This window comes from Monodon monoceros, unplaced genomic scaffold, assembly GCF_005190385.1.
Source record: "Monodon monoceros isolate NGI ecotype Baffin Bay Population unplaced genomic scaffold, NGI_Narwhal_1 Super_Scaffold_3, whole genome shotgun sequence".
Lineage (NCBI taxonomy): Eukaryota > Metazoa > Chordata > Mammalia > Artiodactyla > Monodontidae > Monodon > Monodon monoceros.
This window is the reverse complement of record NW_021703780.1, coordinates 101,241,959-101,261,382: the sequence shown is the minus strand read 5'-3', so window position 1 is coordinate 101,261,382 and position 19,424 is coordinate 101,241,959. Positions and strand designations below refer to the sequence as shown.

The 19,424-nt window shown below is 45.8% G+C and overlaps 1 protein-coding gene across 1 annotated transcript in view; it reads left to right on the top strand.

The window, feature by feature from the left end:
* Nucleotides 1–17,546: 17,546 nt before the first annotated feature.
* The window catches only part of KBTBD12 (kelch repeat and BTB domain containing 12), a 52,396-nt gene continuing 50,518 nt past the window's right edge, over nucleotides 17,547–19,424 (top strand). The window contains exon 1 of the mRNA XM_029243209.1: nucleotides 17,547–17,611. The gene's annotated coding sequence lies outside the window, so the exon portion shown is untranslated. The remainder of the gene's footprint in view (nucleotides 17,612–19,424) is intronic.

The window sequence follows — 19,424 nt, the reverse complement described above, 5'->3', positions numbered from 1 at the left end:
TAAAATGGAAAGCAGGGACGTCCCTGGTGGCGCAGTGGTTAAGAATCCGCCTGCCAATGCAGGGGACACGGGTTTGAACTCTGGTCTGGGAAGATTCCACAAGCCGCGGAGCAACTACTGAGCCCACGTGCCACAACTACTGAAGCCCACACGCCTAGAGCCCATGTTCCTCAACAAGAGAAGCCACCACAATGAGAAGCCCGCGCACCGCAACGAAGAGTAGCCCCCGCTCTCCGCAACTAGAGAAAAGCTCGCGTGCAGCAACGAAGACCCAATGCAGCCAAAAATAAATAAATTTATTTTTTTAAAAATAGAAAGCAACGAACAATTAACATTAACAATTCATTATATGCAATACTAAGCCTGCTGTAGGTGCTTTCAAATATTTTCGAATAAATGTATATAACCCAAATCTTTAAGCATTCATCACAGCAGGCTTCCCTTCAAGCAACACACTTAGATTCTTCCCCGGTTCCCTTTGTTGACCTGAGTTCTTATCCAGCCACTGCTTACTGTTTTTGCAAATTTGTTTAACTTGGAAAATGCTGCCACGTCTCCGAGAAGCATTTTATCTTCACATCTGGCTTTGGGGACCATCAGCTTACCAAGTCCACTCAGCCTGCCAATGTTTACACAAGCTGTATTTTAGAAATCTGGGAAACTCTGGCTTTGAAACACGTGTATAGAAGATTTTTAACATAAGAAGCCCTGCATGCATTGTTATTTTAAAATAAATGTCTGCAACTGTTACATTTTGTGTTTCTGGGGTTTTGTTTTCCACAGCTGACTGGGCACACTCCCAGTCAGGAAATAAGGTCAGTAAAACAGCTGCAATCATGAAAAAGCGACCAACAGCTGAGAGAACCAAGGAAAAGGACTGCTGCTGTATTAATGTGATGCTGTGGAAGAAGCAACCCACTTAAAGATATATGCTAAGGTGTGAGATTTCCACACAGTGCTTCTTAAAGGCTCAGAAAATTGTAAATATGTTGGCAACACTTCATGGATATATTTACACATATAAAATATATCACGTGAAATGTAACATTTATCCTAAAGGATGCTTAGTTCTGAGGCTAATGAACACTCAGGTAATGGAGTGGAAGAAATTTAACATTTTTCGTCCTGGAAGCCAGTAACTTTGTTGTCATCTCAACCCTGCTTCTATCTAGTTGTGTGACCCTAAGTAAATCGTTGAAATAACCTGAGTTGTCTTAGTTTCCTTGTTTGAAACCAAACGATTCCTCAGAATTCTGTTATTTTATCCACCCCACTCCCAGAAGTCTGTAATTCTCTGGGAACTTGATTTATTTGTTTCAGTTAATTATTGAATACACTCTTTTAGCTGAGTGCTTATGGATTGCAATGAAAGAATGGCTGGTAGGAAATATTTATGCCGTGTCAAAGCTAATGTTTAGAGCATAGAAAACAGGCAGCAAATGTCTGACTCAGGATCCTGGTATACACTCTTATTGTCAAACCTAACCTTTTAAATTTTAAGTCGGGTGCTCTGAGGTTGAGGAGTTAGCCTCAACCTCATATGATGAATTAATTCATAAATGACTTTCACGCTTATATGTCCCTACATGGAGCCTCACATGGGCAAGTATTGCCATAGCTATTCTCTATAATGAACATACAGATTGATGCTAAAGAATTAATTAGCATTTTCTTTAAAATGCTTAAATCATCAAAACAATTTGCTAGCATCTACAGATTCATACTTCTTTTCACTTAACTAATTATACTTCCCTATGGCTCTTCAGATCTTTATGTCCCTCTAAACACCAACTTGCAAGTTATAAGATAGAATCACACAAGTATATGGTCCATTTTCTCTCATATATTGTACACTTTTCCTTTAGAACTATGTAATCTTCATTTATAATGGCTAAAAATATTTAATGGAGTTGCTATAACAATTTTTTTCAACTTTATCTCTCTTAAACTAAAGTAAGTGAATTAGGGTCTACTATTAGCATGTTTTTGTCTATTTCTACTTGTATCTCAATTTCTGCCTAATGAAAGATATGTGATACATAGATATTTATCACCACTATATTTTCATGGTGGTTTGTATTCACTAGCATTATAAGGTGCTTTTCTCTTGTTTAGTACTTTTTGGCCTGGATTTTAACTTCTTTAATATTAGGGACATGACCCCTTTACACACACACTTTGGGTTTTTGCTGCGGTATCATTGCCCATGTTTTTATTTTGCTTTTCTCTTTTGCTTTGTGACTCAATCTGAAAATCTTTTTCTTCTAATGGGAAAATTATATTTACATTTATTAGCATGACTTGTTTGATTTTAGTTCTATCATAATTTATATGATGTTTTCTGTTTTTAGATACTGCATTATGACAATTCCTGAAGCACTTTTAAAAAGTGTTAACATCTTTGGAATTGGGATGTCTTAAAATTGATGGTATGTCATGACTTAATTGGCAACACTGTTTCCTTATATAATGATGATTAAAATAATGGTGATTTTATAACCAATACAATCTTAAGAGTCAAAGTTTGGTATATATTTTAAAATATATTTGAAGTATTTTGTTTACTTTTTATTGTTGTTCTATATCTCTTAAGGAAGATTTGCATTCTGTTCTAGTGCTTACTTTTATATGTTTATATAAAACCTGTAATCTCCTCTTTCTTTTGCTAGTATCCATTGGTTCCTGGAAAAGTAAACAATAGAATTAGCTTTTGTCTCTTCCTCCCTAACCCTTTCCCATCTTCCACAACCCAAAGCTAGTCAATAACACTGTTTCTGTTAACGTTTATCTTTTCATTCTTAAATATTCTTAAATGTGGACAACACAACTCGTCAGCGTTAAAGACAAGGCAATCCACAAGCTTTTTCTATCTTATTTATACACTGCCAGGGCCTATGACATTTATACTATGCATCCGTTTTCTGTTTAGCAAATCACCTCAGAATGTGGTAGTTTAAAACAATGAACATGCATTCTCCGTCACAGCTGAGCAGCTCCTGGGGGCCAGCTTGGCCACACCATCCAGGTAGGAGGCTGGCAACGCGGTGGCCCCGAGAGGCCTCATTCGCAGGTCTGGCAGTTAGCTGACCTGATGTCAGCTGAGGCAACAGCCAGAAGCCCCTCATCATCCAGCAGGCTAGCCTGGGCTTGTTCAGATGAAGTCAGAGGGGCTTTCGGCAGCAAGAGAGGGCAAGCCCCAACACACAAGCACATGTCAAGCCTCTGCCTGTGTTACATCTTTCTTGTTCCACTGACCAAACAAGTCACATGGCCAAGGCCGGAGTCAGTGCCGGAGAAGGGCCGTTTTGCAGTCTACCCCGTGCCCTAGCCCATTAATCTGGTTCCTTTGTCATTTCTGCCTAATGTCTCTTGCCAAATGTATTGGACATTGAATCCTTTTCTGAAGTTCCCTCTGGGGTTCATCCTCCGATAGTCCCCTGCAGAGGGATTCATGAAGGCGGCTGCAGGGTGGGGGAGGAGCCTTCTTCTAACCTGCACAAAGGCACAGTGTATGCCGGCTGCAGTGCTGACTTTCAGCCGAATCTGAGGAGGAGGATGTGGCTACAATACACAGGCTGGGACGCCAAACTTCCACCCCTGCGCTGCTGTGTTTCATTCAAAGGCAGCTGCCAGGCCCCAGGTCTCACTGGATTAGGACACAACTCTTTTGCATCCGGGAGCCAGCACTGAGGTCTCTGGGGTAGGGGACGGAATTTACGTTCCTGAGGCGGAGCCAGCATCATCGACCCACGGTTCCTGGATTCACTTGCTCCCCAGTTAGAGCAGGACACATCCGGGCCCTTTTCTAAGTAACTTCCACCCACAATGGCAAGGTATTTCCTATCCTTCCAGATGCTCGGGCCAATGAGATTTTAGCAGAGGCTTGAAAGTGCCTGCGTGCTTGGACTGCCATCTGTGCCTCTTCCGTTTCCGTGAGGAGAGCATTCCTGGCCAGTCCATTGGTCCAAGGAAGCCGAGAGGTCTGCGAGCAGAGCAGGGGCCCCCAGCCGAGCCAACCAGGCCAGCCCAAGCCACCCTGTGGTCCTGAGTATTGTCCTAAGCAACTGAGTTGTGAGGTGGTTTGTTACACAGCAGTGTTGTCATCATTGAAAATGTAGTCTGTGAGTGTCGGTGACCCTGGCAAAACTCTCAAGGGCCCCAGTGAAAAGGCGACCTACATTCTGGCTTGGACCACAGCCCTCTCAGACCCCCGCTGGAGCCTCTCCTCTCACAGCTGACGGCAGGGTTCTGCCCCTGGAGTAGCCAGAGCCCCATAAGGCTCCGGGCTTCCTTTATTCCCCCAGTTCTCTCAGTCCTCACCACTCCCAGACTCCAAAACATCCCAGCTCTCTCCCACTTGGCACAGTGCTGAAGACGCAGGAGTCCCTTAAGACCTATTATTTGAATAAATTAATCAGTGAATGCATTGCAAGGTCATTTTCTGAAAGTGTCATGTGAGTTAAAAGGTCCACATCGTATCTAATGCACTTCAATACATCACTGATATTATGAACAAATAAGCAAAATTATATTTTCAGTGGAATTTGATTTTGATTGCATTTCATTTAAAATCTAGCTCCAGGATTCCAACACTGACACACGTTGTGATGGCTGGTAGGACGCTGTGACAATTGAGAAGGTAAAATTCCCCTAAATGTCCTCTAGCTTCTGAAGTTAGTATCAAGAGAAACCCATTTGGCCTAAAAGAAATCTGTCCCTGCACTAGTACACTTCCTTAATCACTCAGCAGAACTAAAGCTGGATTCTTTACTGCTTACTTCTCAGAACTTTTAATATGCTAATGCACATTGTAAAGCTCTGAGAGGGGGAGTCAGTACACCGCATTTCCTAAGCCAACTTGGCCCTGGAATGCTGAGAACTTCTTGTGCTTAGGGCATTGGTATGATTGATACCAGCCCATGGAACAGCTGGAAAATTTCTGCTCTTTTCCAATGGCCTACAAAGTAATGAATCATTTTGTCAGTTACACAGTTATATTTAAATTCCACCTTTCTGGCCCTAAATTGACCGCCCCGGTGGCTGGTACCCTTTTTATGGCTGCAGCACACTTGAAGGAAATAAAAGGATCAAGGTGGACGGGTGTGGGGGGGGGGTGGGGCGGAGCTGGGTAGGAAGCCACTAAACAGGTCCGAAATGACTGCAGTGAAAACCCTTCTTCAGCTGCACAAAGTGTCACAGGTCCGTAAACAGTCCATGGTTACCTCGCTATTCACCCTGTGACACTGGGTCTTGGACTAGACTTGTGGCTGCAGCTGCACTAATGAGGAAAGCTTTGAAGCACTCAGGGAATCCTGGGCCTTGGGACCGGCGCAGGTTACAAGACACCCGTGCACTCCTGTTGTGCACAAGCACCATCCTGCATCTCACAACCTGATAGTTGCTGTGGCTGCACACAGACGAACTTCGAGCAAAACAAATTCACACAGGCTCAAGATTTAACAGCACACCTGTCCTCAGAAGGCACAGCATTGCTGCGGGCTCCCCGAAAACCAGAGGCAAACCAAAGAGCCAATCGTGGCAAATTACACAGCCCCCAAACTACACAGACATGGCCGATTAAATGATGTCCAAGTAGGTCACCGATTTTTTCAACTGTACTCTGCTTAATTTAGTTATTGGGGCTTCCCTGGTGGCGCAGTGGTTAAGAATCCGCCTGCCAACACAGGGGACACGGGTTCAAGCCCTGGTCCGGGAAAATCCCACATGCCACGGAGCAACTAAGCCCATGCGCCACTACTACCGAGCCTACGCTCTAGAGCCCTCGAGCCACAACTACTGAGCCCCCGTGCCTCAACTACTGAAGCCTGCACACCTAGAGCCCATGCTCCACAATGAAGAGTAGCCCCCGCTCACCACAACTAGGGAAAGCCCATGTACACAGCAACGAAGACCCAAAGCAGCCAAAAAATAAATTAATTAATTTAAAAAATTTTGTAAGAATTATTTCAAAACAAACACAAATACAAAATGAAAAAGGTCTCTAGCCCACTTGGTCCTCCAGAGGTCACAGGAATAGCATGCATGACCTTGGACCCACATGGGTTGGGTTCAAAAGTCTGCATGTATGGAAAAATCAGTGACAGACCAAACTGCCCTTAAAAATCTCTTTTCTCCAAGGTGCATGACATGTGGTTTGTGGCTGCAGTACTGCTCCCTCCGTGAGAGCCACCGAGGCTGAGAGTTAGAGGCATCTTCCACGGAGAGAAAAGTAATGTTATCAGTGGACACAACAGGTACCTCTGACAAATGGAAATGCCTGCCTGGGTCTTGGACAGAACACTCAACATTGTAAAATTGCTTAGTTTCCCCAGACTAGCATACTGGGGTTTTTTAGCAATCCTAAATAAAATTACAAAGTGATTTTTCTTGGAAATTTGACAAATGACTCTAAGACTGAAGTGGAAAACTAAACATGTAACAGTAGTCAAGAAATACTGAAAAAGAAGAAAAACTTATCCTGAGTTTGAAGCCAAGCAGTCATCAACTAGATTCCTTCAACTGTAACTTGCTTAATAAACAATATCCTGTAAGCTGCCTTCACTAATTGTTCTTGCAAACTGCATACCCTCCAAACTTCAGGTAGCTTAGACAAAGCATCACCAGACTCCCTATAGATAACGCCTCTGACACAGGGTCACTATAGTTACAGTGGTTTCCATTGTTTTTCAGGAACAGTGAGCTAGTCTTCCCCAGTTCAAACCGGTCAAGACCACAAACCATTCAGCTGGGCCTGTGCGAGTATCTGATGGATGACCTTTTGTCGTCAGAGGGCCAAAAACTCCACCCTCAGATCATGCTAATGCTGCCATTTTCTGAACATGCTTCCTTCCCATGGAGAGGCATGTTACTCAAATACACGTGCATGGACCACTGATTACCTTACCTTCTTCCTTCCTCTAATCACCTCCCTCTGCACCTCCAACCACCCTATACGCTTCACTCATAAATATCCTGAACCCCTCGCCTTCAGGGAGAAGGATTTGAGACTGGTTCTCCTATCTCCTCACTTGGCTGCCTTGCAAATAAACCCTTTCTCTGCTGCAAACCTCGGCATCTCAGCGTTTGGCTTGCTGCGTGTCGGGCAAACGAACCAGGTTCCATAAAAAGTTAAAGGACATTATAAAGCTGTAAGAATTAAAGTAGAATGTTACTGAGACAGGATAGACAGATCGCCCAGTAGGAAAAAAGAGAGTGTAGAAACAGACGGAAGTAAATAAGAAAATTTAGTACAGGAGAAAGTTAGAATTTCAAACCAGACACTGCAGAGAGAGTGTTCAATATTGGATTGGGACAACCAGCTCAACACTCAGAAAAAAAACAAAATAAACCTGGATTCCCACATCACTCTTTACACGGAAACAAATCCCGAGAGGGGTAACATTTAAAGATTTTCAAACAGACAAAGCCATAAAAACACTAGAAGAAAAACTAATGCAATTTTAAATAATCTTGGGTTGGAAAAACATTTCTAAACATGTTGCAAAACCAGAAAAGAACAAAAAACCCTTGTAAAAATTCCATAAAGTTGAAACACAACAGGAGTAGGAAGGGGATATTTGTAATGCATTACAAGAAAAAAAACGTAATATCATTTATATCTCAAACCTCAAATAAACCAATAATAAAACAAACAGGGAAAGAAGCTGGACAACAAAGCTACAAAGGGATACAAACGGACAATAGCCATATGAAAAGATGTTCAACTCTGTTAACAATCAACAGTGAAAATAAAAACAGGATAATATTTCCAGCCTAACAGAATATCACAGGTGAAAAAGACTGCAAAGGCCAGTGCTGGCTAAGAGGTAGGTACTTACACGTTCGGTGGGTACAGGCTGCTGGCAAAACCTCTGATGTGAAGTACGCACACCTTTCGCCCAAGAAATGCCATTTCTAAGAATCAGAGGAAGAAAATCGTTAGAAGTTCAATAAGCTTTATGTACAAGGATTTTCATCACAGTATTGACAATTGCTAAAAAAAAAAAGTTAGAAAGGACTGAGATGACCATTGATTAAAAACAGTTACGTAAATTCTGGTACAGTTTGTACCATACCATGCAAACACCACAAGTTATGATCTGTGTTTACTGACATGAAAAGCTGCCTATAAGTTGTCAAAGCATCAAACCAAGCCACAGAAGAAGTGTGGTTCCTTTTAGGAAACAGGGTGTGTGTTTGTCTCAAAGGGCCCATGACATTATTTTCTAGAACAAGGCTTGTCAAAAGGGTGCTGTGGTTGTTATCTTTTTGGTATAATTTGATTTAGTTTACTATGCTTACATAAAAATTTCCATAACCAATGTTTTCAAAAAAGAAAAAACAAGTTAAGAATAAACAGGTAAGAAAAGCCAGGCTGAACTTTGAACTGAAGAAAGTGACTAGGGGGTCCAGAAAGCGATCCAACTACAGGTGAGAGTTTCTTGTGTGATTAGGGTGGCTTTCCCAGTCCATAAGAAAAAGGTGAATTATTAACAAACGGTGGTGGAAAAACTACAGCATCAATTAGGAAAAAGATGGCTTCTCTCCTCTCATCACAATTGATTCCAGCTGGGTTAGAATTTAAATGTAAGAAATAAAGACAAAAGAGACAACAGGCTATAAGGATGTATCGCACAACACCAGGAATACAGTCAGTGTTTTGGTATTTTGTAATTACTGTAAATGGAGTGTAACCTTTAAATTTTTTTAATTTATTTTTTATACAGAGTACTAGAAAATACAACAGAAGAAAGTTTTTATAACCTTCAGGTGTGTGATGGGAGGGGGTCTTCAGAGAATCCCAGAGGCCTTAAAAAGCAGATTAATAAATTTGATTCTATAACAAATTTTAAATCCTATATGAAAAGGTGCCATAAACCAAATTAAAATACCAATCTCATACAATGAAAAATATAGTATTTATTAGCAATATAACAAAGTCTTCCTGGAAAGATATAATCAAAGCCATGGTTATGGGCCATTTTGTTTTCTTCTTCTTAATGTTTTGTATTTCCTTAATTTTTGCCATTGAATAAAAACTTGTATAAGTAAACCAAAACTCTTTTTAAAAAATTAAAACCAAAAATATTTGGAAGGAAATAAAATTATTCACAAAAATGTTTGAAATAGGGAATGGAAAGCAGGACTTTCGAAGCTTAGAGGTAAGAGAAGGAAAGGAAGCCGTTTCCCATGAGGGCCCTCCACCAGGTCTCAGGCCCCCAGACTCTATCAGATCGCCGTGCCACCTCCTGGGGAGGCGGTGAGACCCCGAGCTCGGACCAAACCATGACGGCCACATGGAGGTTCAAACGTGCCACTCGAGGAATGACAAGCCTGACAGTTTTTGCTCAAAGCTCTTCAATATGCATCATGTCACAAAGCCCAATCACAGCTCCTGGGAAATAACAAAAGAATCTGGGTAATGAAATAAAGTCTAACCTTTTTTTTTCCTTTGTGAGTAGTCTAGTTTCACTCGCTCACAGGAGGCCACGTGCAGAGGCCTCGCACCCCGAAACCTGAGCCCAGCTCCCCGTAGGAAACAGCCGCGCAGAGAACCCAGAGACGCCACCGAGAGCTCAGTTCAGGACGGCGGCGGCAAGCCGTGTGCAGAAGCACCGCCCACAACACTGGAAGATGGCGGCGGGCCGTGTGCAGAGGCGCCGCACCTGCACCGCGATGCCAAAGATGAGCAGCTCAGGTGCGCCCGATCCACAAGATCCACAAGAACTCCGCCCCCTTCCCCCTGATGCCGCTGAAAACCTGTAAAGCGGCCCCACCCAGGAGCCCCCACCTCTCCATCATCTGGTCAGAGGATAAAAGCCTTCTTTTCCTTCTCAACTGAACTTGATCTCCTTTTACTGGCTCCAATGGCGTGGGGCAGAAGGACCCGTGTGGGGAACTAACTGGAAAGGTCGGTAACAACCAGCGGGAAGGGGAAAGGGAAGGGCGTCTCGCTTCCTCCTGGGGGTCACTCCCAGAAGTTACCCGCACCTCTTCCTCTCAGATGCCATACGTGGCTGCAGGGCAGGCGGGGAGACGCCGTCTTTATTCTGGGAAGTCTCGCACATAGGTGATAGTACCATGGGAGCAAGAGAGGATGGGTATTGCAGCCTAGCATGTAGCGCATGATCCCATTTGTATAAGATACACCCCCAGCGTTCACACACATGCACCTGGACAATGGGAGGACGCCTGAAAAATAGTGGGACTTTGGGTGAGTTTTGCTTACTTCCTTGAACTTTTCGTATTGATTGAATTTTTGGAAATGGATGTATTTTTCAGTATAGCTTCTTTTCCAAAATGAATGATGTACATGAAATCGAAGGCCAGAGACTTCTTGTTGAAAGACATGTGACCCACGGGACGCTCTGGATCTGGGACGGCCCTTCAGAGTCTCCCAAATTGAGGGCCTTTGTCCCCCCCTCAAAGACCAGTCATTGGAGGCACACTGCCTCCGGGGAGGGGTGAAAGCTTGGGCAACACAGCTCCTCTGGGCCCAGAGAAATTCCAGGAGGGGACCAATCTACGGGGGGCTCAGCAGCTAACACTCAGCAGGTGGAAAGTGTCTCCCTGCTGAAGGGGGTTCTATGTGGTGGGCTGCAGTGTACACGACACCAGGGACAGAAAGGCACGGCCTGGAGCTGGAGAAGGAAGCAGAGGAAAATCAGAAATGTCACTTTACACAGAACCACTGTATGCAACCACTATTTTTCTTCCAATCTTCCTCAGAAAAGAGAATACTCTTAGAACTAAACCTAGGTATGGCAAAGTATGAACCTGAGCCTAAGAAAGAGAAAACACTCGGCAGATCCAAATGGAAAGGCTCTACAAAGTAACTGGCTTGAACATTTCCAAAACGTCAAGGTCATGAAAGGCAAAGGAGACCTAGGAAATATTCCAGACTGAAGGAGACCAAAGAGACACAAGAAAATGCAGTGTGTGATCCTGGATAGTGGATTGTGTGAAGAACAAGATTAGGACTTGGGCAAAATTCAAATGTAGACTGGAGGTACGATAATAGTTTTGTTATTGATGTTAAATTTCCTGACTTTGATAATCACTCCATGGATGTGTAAAATAATATCCTTGTTCTTAGGATTACATGAGTAAGTGTTCAGGGGTGAAGGGTCTCATTATCTGGAATTTGCTCTCAAATATTCAGAAAAAATAAAATTATATATATAATTTAAATCCTGAGAGAGAAAAAGTAAATATGACAAAACATTAATAATTGGTCAACCTAGGTGAAAGGTATACGAGAGTTCATTGTCATAGTCTTGCAACTATTTTGAATGCTTGAAATTCTTTCAAAATAAAAGGAGAAAGAGAAACTTCCCAAAATAGAAAGCCAGTAGGAGGATAGTACCCAGCCACACTAAAGGAACTCAGATCTGAAAAGGCTCCTAATGGACAAATGTTGCAATTGATAAAAAGTGGATTATGATCATTATAGACTGTAAACTTGAAGTTGATTCTGGAAAAAATTCTATTGTATTTTCAAATGGATGCATTGTGAGTGCTTATTAAGGATAGGGAGGCTCTCTAGTGGTCAACATGAACTTTCCCCACTAAATAAATAAATGCAAATTAGGTCAAACGAGCCTCATATTCTTTTCTAAAATAAAGAAATGGTCATCAGCATAGTGTATCTTGATTTGGCAAAGTTTTGGGGTAAGCTGTGCATGACATGCTCATGGATAAAATGATGCAGCACTTGGCATTTTTATAGCAACCTGAACAGCACCACCCAGAAAACTGACTGAATCTGGGGGGCAGTGGTAATAGTTTCCTAGGGCCACTGTAACAAAGTTCCACTGAGTGGTGGCTTAAACAACAGAAATTTCCTGTGTCACAATTCTGGAGGCTGGACGTCAAGATTGTGGTGTCGGCAGGGTTCGTCCCTTCTGAGGCCGTGAGGGAAGGCTCTGCCTCAGGCCTCTCTCATTGTCTGGTAGACCGTTACCCAGTCCAAGCTCGTCCTGCTCGCCACACAGGCCAATAAATCAAGAGACGAGTTGTTGGGGCAAAGAATAGCGACTTTATTCAGAAAGCCAGCAGACCGAGAAGATGGTGGCCTAGTGTCCCAAAGACCCATCTTCTCTGAGTTAGAATTCAGGCCTCTTTTTTATACTGAAAGGGGAGGGGGTAAAGTCCTAGTTCTGGTCAGACTGCGGAGGGGAAGTGTTCATTTCTTCCTTCCCGAAAGAGGCAGGGTTCCCCGGAGATGGGCCATTATGTAGAATTTAAGCCTACAGGCAACATCCCTTTAGTGATTAACTTTTAGCAAAAGCAATACAATACAAAGGTTAAGAGAAACACATCCAATATGAAGTCAGATTTGTTCTTCCCTGTCACAGACAGCTGTATTCATAGTCATATGGTGTTCTCCCTGTGTGCATGACTGTCTCCAAATCCTCCTTTTTCTAAAGACACCAGTCATACTGAATTAGGGCCCACCCTAATGACCTCATCCTAACCTGATTACCCCTGTACAGACCCCATCTCAGTGGATGATGAGACAGATGGTATAACAGACATGGAATGATGGTGGGTGGTCCAAAGCCAGGTCCCTCACATGTTCACTGTGCCACCCTGCCATTGACCACTGGCCGTCCTGAGACTCATCCTGCTCCTGGGTGGTGTGAGGATTAAATGGAAAAACGAGCAAAGGCATTGTGCAAACTGCAAGCCCCCCATAGTCCCCTGAACTCAGGACCACCACCTGCTGGGAGGCAGTCAGTGCTCCAGTACGTGAGAGGACTGGGTGGGATGAGACAGGGTCCTCACCGGGCGAGAGCCGTCATCACATCTTTTACAGTCATCTTTATCAGGTTCGGGAGACAGGGGGTTACTCATCTACAAATCTAACTGTGGGCTAACTTATAAAACATACTGAGGAGATTGCCTCCCATTTCCACCCATTATTCTTCGGAAGAGTGGAGACATGCAGTCCTTTAAGGATTCTCCACAGCTTCCTTCTAGATGGTGTCTTCTCAGACCCCCAGCTTCCCCTCAGCCCCTCTATCAGCCAAAGGGTCTCACGCTTCCTTCCAGGAACTGAGTCAATTTCTCTGCACCCAGCAAAGACAGCTGGCATTTCTGCTCCCACTTTGGTTTCCGTTCCTTTCTACTTCCCCAGCCTAGATCCTGCATCTTCTCTCCCCTCTAACATTTGGAGCCTCCCCCTTTCCAAGGGTGTCTTGGTTTTTGTCTTTATACAGACTTAAAGCTTCTATCTTAACACATCCTCAGGTTGCCCTAAGGCCTCCTTCTGCCCCATCAGTATTTCCCAGCTGTGTCCCATGGGGACCCATATTCACATCATAGACCCAGAGGTCCCAAAGTCAAGAACGGTTAGGAAATGCCTTGCCTCTTCACTGCAGGATTCATTAGAGCCTTTAATACTGTATTTTGATTCTCCCCAAAGGGACAAGGAATGCAGCATTTCCCAAATGCTTCTAAACCATTTCCCAAATGGTTCTAAACCAGTTCTAATGGCTTTAGAACTCTGTCTTCTGGAAACTCTTGAGGGACTAGCATCCGGCTTCCACGAGTGCTGGTCTGCACCCAGTGTCTCTGCTTCCAGTTGGTCTGTGACGGACATGGCCGTCTGTCTAGCAAATCCTTTTCCCTTCCTCTTGGTCACAGAGTGAGACTCTATTTCCCAGTCTCCCTCGCAGTGAGGTGTGACCACGTGGCCTCCATCTTTCCAAAGGGAGTGAGCGGCCTGACATTTGCCTCTTCCAGGCCTGACCCCCACAGATCTGCTGTGCACTTGTCCCCCCGCTCTTTCCCTCTGTCTGGAGACCAACAAACACCCAGGGGACTAGGCAGAGCCTCCACTGGGGATGTGTCCTAACAACTAAGCAGAGGAGGACAGCCACCTGGATGATGCAAACACCTGCAGGGCTCCCGCAGAAGCAGAAGGCGGGGGAGCCTCTCTACGTTAAGCCCTGAAGGGCTGCGGCCTGTTCCTACTTCAGCCCAGCTCTCACTTTGCCACCACTGTCAGTGACGTTTTGGCCAGATCCTGGGGTCTGGCCTTTGTTCTTAATTCTTCCCATAATCCGACGCTCCTCCTACCACTTCCCTCCTCCGCAGCCATGCTCTGTCCGTTCCTGTTGCTTTTATCCACGGAATATTCTTTTCCTCTCCATCGCCCTCTCTTCCTCCACCTCCATCCCCAGCCTGGGTGTGTCTTTGATCCCCTTGCTTCTCTCTCTCCAACATGGCTTCATCTCTGATCTCATGGCTTCTACCATCTCACCCAAGGAAAGAGAGGGAGAAGGGAGAGCTGAGAGATTAACTGTCACCTCACCAGAGTATATTCTTCCAGGGACCAAGCCTGTTTTATTCACAGCTGTTCATTAGCATCTAGTTATGCCTGGCACAGAATAGTTGCTCAATAAATGTCTCTTAAATGACTAGACAAATGCACAGACGGCAAGGGAGGCATTACTCTTCCAATGGCAACACCCCGATAATGGGAAAGGACAAAATCCAGAGTTCGGCTGGGAGTTTAGAGAGCAATTGGGATCACACCGTGTCACTGGTGAGTCGTACACTGCAGGACCCCAGCCTTTCTCGTGCAATGTGGTGTGAGCGCCAGCAGGTGGAAGGAAAGGGCTAGGGACTTAATTAAAGAATGCTTCGAGAGAGGAGCTACATGAGCAGTGGTGGGCAAAAGCAGAGAAGGGGAAAGCAAAAACATTTGCTCTCTATAGAAGCCAACTGTTTTCAAGCACAAAAAAAGTCAACACAAAGTTGTTGAGGGTCTTCTACGTGCCAGCCATTGTTGAGCTCCGGGGATGCAGGGATGAGAGCAGCCGCTCTTTGCCTGGAGGTGCCCACCACCCAGCAGCATGTGAGACCCAAAACCACAGTCATCAGGCCATGGGCCCAGTGCTACCTGTCAACAGCAGAGGGGGAGTGCCCTGGGAACACAGACAGTGGCGTCAGTCATTCTGCTGGAGATGTGTTCTGCGAAAGATACACGGAGGAGATGACATCTGAGCTGGACTTGGGAGATAATTCCCTAATTATGTGCATCCATTGGGTCCGCAACCATTTACTGAGCACCAGCTTGGTGCCAGGCTCTGGGCACAAGGGTGAGCAGAAACAGATACAGCCCTGCTCTCACTTCGTGGGGAGAAGGGCCATTGATCTCACAATTACACCAACAAATGCAAAACTAAACCTGAAACCAGGGCTAGAAAGGAGTGGTGCAAGGTTTTATGGAAGGTGAAATAAACGTTTGTGGATTGATGAATCTACAGACAATGTGTAGGGCAAAGACTGCCGGCTGGATCGTAATGTAAATAACGGAGCTACTGGCCACCCAGGAGAGACTAGAATTCCCAGTCCCACCGCCATGGGCGAGGTTTGACCGTATTACAGACAACAGTATCTGAAGAGTGACTTCTGGGTGTGTCCTTAAAGGGGGGAGGCTTCCCCCCTCTCCTGTTCCTCCCAGATGGAGGTGGTGGTGAGCTGTCTTGGAGCATGTGGACCAGGGCAGTACTCTAGGGAAGGTGGAGTAAGAAGGGTGGAGGGGAGGCGCCCAGGGCAGTGACTGTGGAGCTGCCTGAGGAGCCTTGGAGCCCTTCCACCAGGCACTGTAAGAAGGAAAACTTACCTTCCTTCCTGTTAGGGAACTATCACTGGAATTCCCTGTTAGAGCAGCTGAACCTATACATCTTGACTCACAAGGTATGCAAGATACTAACCACTGGTTAATAAATAATAACTTAATAACAGTTAGTGTACCTGGACTCTGCCTCACGCAAGATTTGATGATTCATAGACTCAGGATTTGAGGATTTCATTGCTTGGGGGAAATGAAATAATCTTGGGATGTGGAGAGAAATTTGGCATCCAGAAGGTTTGTGACCTTTCAAAAACCCTGAAATCTATTAGATTAAATTGTGTGCAGCCTTGAGTGCCCCAAGGCTGGGCTCTGGGTGGTTTATCATCACAGGAGTGGGCAGGTGAGGCTTAGTAGACAGATGGAACCTCCCTTCCCCAGCTTCCCTCTGACAGATTCTTATTTATTTATTTATTCGTGTATTTATTTATTTATTTATGGCTGCACGTGAGCTCAGTAGTTGTGGCTCCCGGGCTCTAGAGCGCAGGCTCGGTAGTTGTGGCACACAGGCTTAGTTGCTCCGCGGCACGTGGGATCTTCCCAGTCCAGGGCTCAAACCCGTGTCCCCTGCATTGGCAGGCAGATTCTTAACCACTGTGCCACCAAGGAAGTCCCTCTCTGACAGATTCTTAAAGCAGAAGAGCCTCCAAAAGAAATGTCCCTGTCTCTGCCTCAGGACAGGATACAATCAGTACTATCAGTAAGAGGTGGCCTTCTGCCCCACTTTCAAGACCTTTGGAGGAGTCTGCATTTAATAATACCTGCCTCATCAGGAGAAAATGACTTGGGTTACTTGATAGTTATCGAAGCACTTTCACACCTATTGGCTCTCCTATTTCATCCTCCTAATAACTTGGGTGTGAGCCAGGTACAATACGGTCTTGTCTACTGTCCTCCAAGAATCTGAGCTAATCACAGGAGGTCATGAGGCTTCCAGGGGCAGAGCGGAGCTAGGACACCAGGTAAGGCCCTCCTTCCTGTCACTTACCAGCTTTGCCCCTCCATCACCCAAATCAGTGACCGCTCCCTGACCATCCGTTCTCTGGAGGGCCCCAGCCAGCATGTGAGTGGGCCGCCAAGGTGGACAAGACAGAGCTCTTGGCCTCTGGGAGCTTTCGGGGGTGTGGGGAAATGTGACAGGTTTGCACACCTGGCTACAGTGTGATGCTCTGTAGGGTGAGCACTGTGTGATGGGCACAGGCCACAGTGCTCCCAGTCCTTCAGGCCAGAACAGTCACTAAGGACCCAAAAAATGAGTTTGTGGCAACTGCTGGAATCCCGCCCTCCCGTGCCCACGGGTGCTGAGCATGAAGCCTCAGGCACTGATGCCCTGCACCTGCGCACGCACTGTACACACACGTGTACACACACGTGTGTACACATGTACACACACACGCAGGCGCTGCGGCGTGTAGTCCCTGCAGCCCAGAGCGGGAGGGTGGGCGCGGAGGGCGAGCACGCGTCCGTCCGCGGAGCTTCCAGGCCGCCTCCTGCCCGCGGGCGCCCGCGCCCCCTCCCCGCGCCGTCTATTTATATCGTTCGCCGGCTCTGCCCATATTGGGCAGCGCCAGCAGGTCAGGCGCCCCAGGCCGGGTCGCGGCGCCATTGCGGCGGCCCCTGCGGAGCGAGTGCGGCCGTGCCTCCCGTCGGGGTAGCCCCGTAAGTAACGGTGACGGGGCCGCGGGGACTACCCGAGGCCCCTCCGGCACCTGCGCCCCCGCCACGCGTGCAGCCCCGCGCCCCTGACCGCCTGGTCCTGGGCCGCCCTCGCCGGCCCTGGCGGCCGTGGAGGGGGCGCCTGTGTCTGCCCGTCCCGGGGTCCTCCTGGAACCGAGAAGAGCGCCCGGCACTCGACAGGATCCGCTCTGTAGACCGAGGAGTCTAATCGCCCTGCGTTTCCCACCCCACCCCCACCCCCGCGGGATGCTTAAGAGTAACTAACGAGCTCGATGCATGTTAAAGGCTCTGGTAAGAATGCAGAACGCCAGCTCTTCAAAGGAAAGGAAAAAGGAAGCTTGCCTTATTTAGCTTTATCTCCATCCTGGCCGTCATTAAAAGCCAGGTGTGTGGAGCGGATTATTACTTTGCAAAAATTCCAGTATTTTCCAAAGCTCCGGGGAGACTCGGAGTGCATTCAGGGTGGGGCAGGTGTCCTGAGCCATTTTCAGCCAGGGTCTGTACAAGATGGTGATGCTGAAGCAAACTAGGGTGTGGGGAGTAATGGGAAAAGCCAGGGGTCACCAAGGTAAATGCTGTAGGAGAACTAAAGGGGCAGGGGTGAGAAAAATTATAAATGAGGACTGACTCTCAGGTCTGCATTAGGGCGGGGGGGTGGCTGGGAATGGGGAGGAGATGTGCCATCTGAGAGGTGGGGCTACTCACGTCCTGCTGGTGGTTGTCGCCATGGGAATTAAAAACCCACTGTTGCCCTAGCTTGCATTTTTTTTTTCTATAGATGCTGGAATGTTTCAGCTCTGCGTGTCGACAATTAATTTACAAAAAAAAAAGTCCGAGCAGCCAATTTGCTATCTCTGGCTTCAGTTCTCTAAGAATGGGGACCAAATTCCTGAGCGCAGTGGTGACAGGGAATTAATTTTGAGGATGGCAGAAGTGGGTGTCAGAATGTGTCAGGCTGTAGGCAAGGAAATCAAGTTAATGATTCTGGGTGATTTATTTGACTTGGACAAACGGATAGCAGCTTGAAGAATCAAAATATCTTCAAGACAGTGGTTAATAACATGTATAAAACCTAAAAGAAAAAAAGTTATGAACTTGTAATTTAGGACTAAGCAAAGCATTCGTTTAATTGCACAAACCGTCTTGAGCAACTGTTCTGTGCGAGGCACTGTCACAGACAGACGCTAAGAATACAGAAAGGGTTAAGACCTGACCCCCTACCCTCAATATGCGCATCAGTGAAAGGCAAGGAGGCCGAATTCGTAAATAAATGGCAGTCACAACGGTGCAATAACCACCGTGTTCAAGGTACAAGCAAGGAAGGGCAGAGAAGGCTTCACTGAGGAAGTGATATCTGGGCTGAATTTTGAAGAGCCAGTTACATTTTTTCAGGTGGAAGCAGGTGAAGAATATTCCAGACACAGGGAACAACATGTGTAGCCACATAGCATTAGAATAGTGAGTGGTTCAGTACTACTAAGAGATTGGAAAATATGAGGAAGGAAAGTCCAGAGATGGGGTAGTAAGGGCTGGGAGGTGCCAGGTTAGGAAGGGCCTCCTAATGTCTGGAGGACGGGTTGTGCTGGTGCAAATAGGCTTGAGGTATTTTTTTAAACGTGGGGTAATGATTTCATACATGAGAGTCACCAACTTACAGAAGGGCTGTGTTTTAAGCGTTGGAACTGAGACATCATTGACGTCATGTTGACATTCCTTGGCTTGCCAACCAAAATCTGTTGAAGGGGGTTTTAGGCTGGAATGTAGGACCCTAACCAAGTAATTTCTCAGGCCTTCAGATTTTTTCATCGATAAAATTCAAGGCTTTGCTGTTGATCAACTCTATCACTTCATATTATGACCTCACATACTGAACATTTCTACGGGAAAAAAATGTATACACTAATTCTGGAATCCAGTAACTTCTTTTCCCACCGAACCACAAGCAGGAAGGAATTGTTTCTGCCTTTCTCCCAGAGCAGTTCTCATTAAGACTGGAGAAGCAGGTTGTAAGCATTTGTATTTTCCAATGACTCATAAGTTGGGCTGACTACACTTTGACAGGTTAAAAGGAAAATTCTCAATGTATCTACGTATCCTGTCTGCC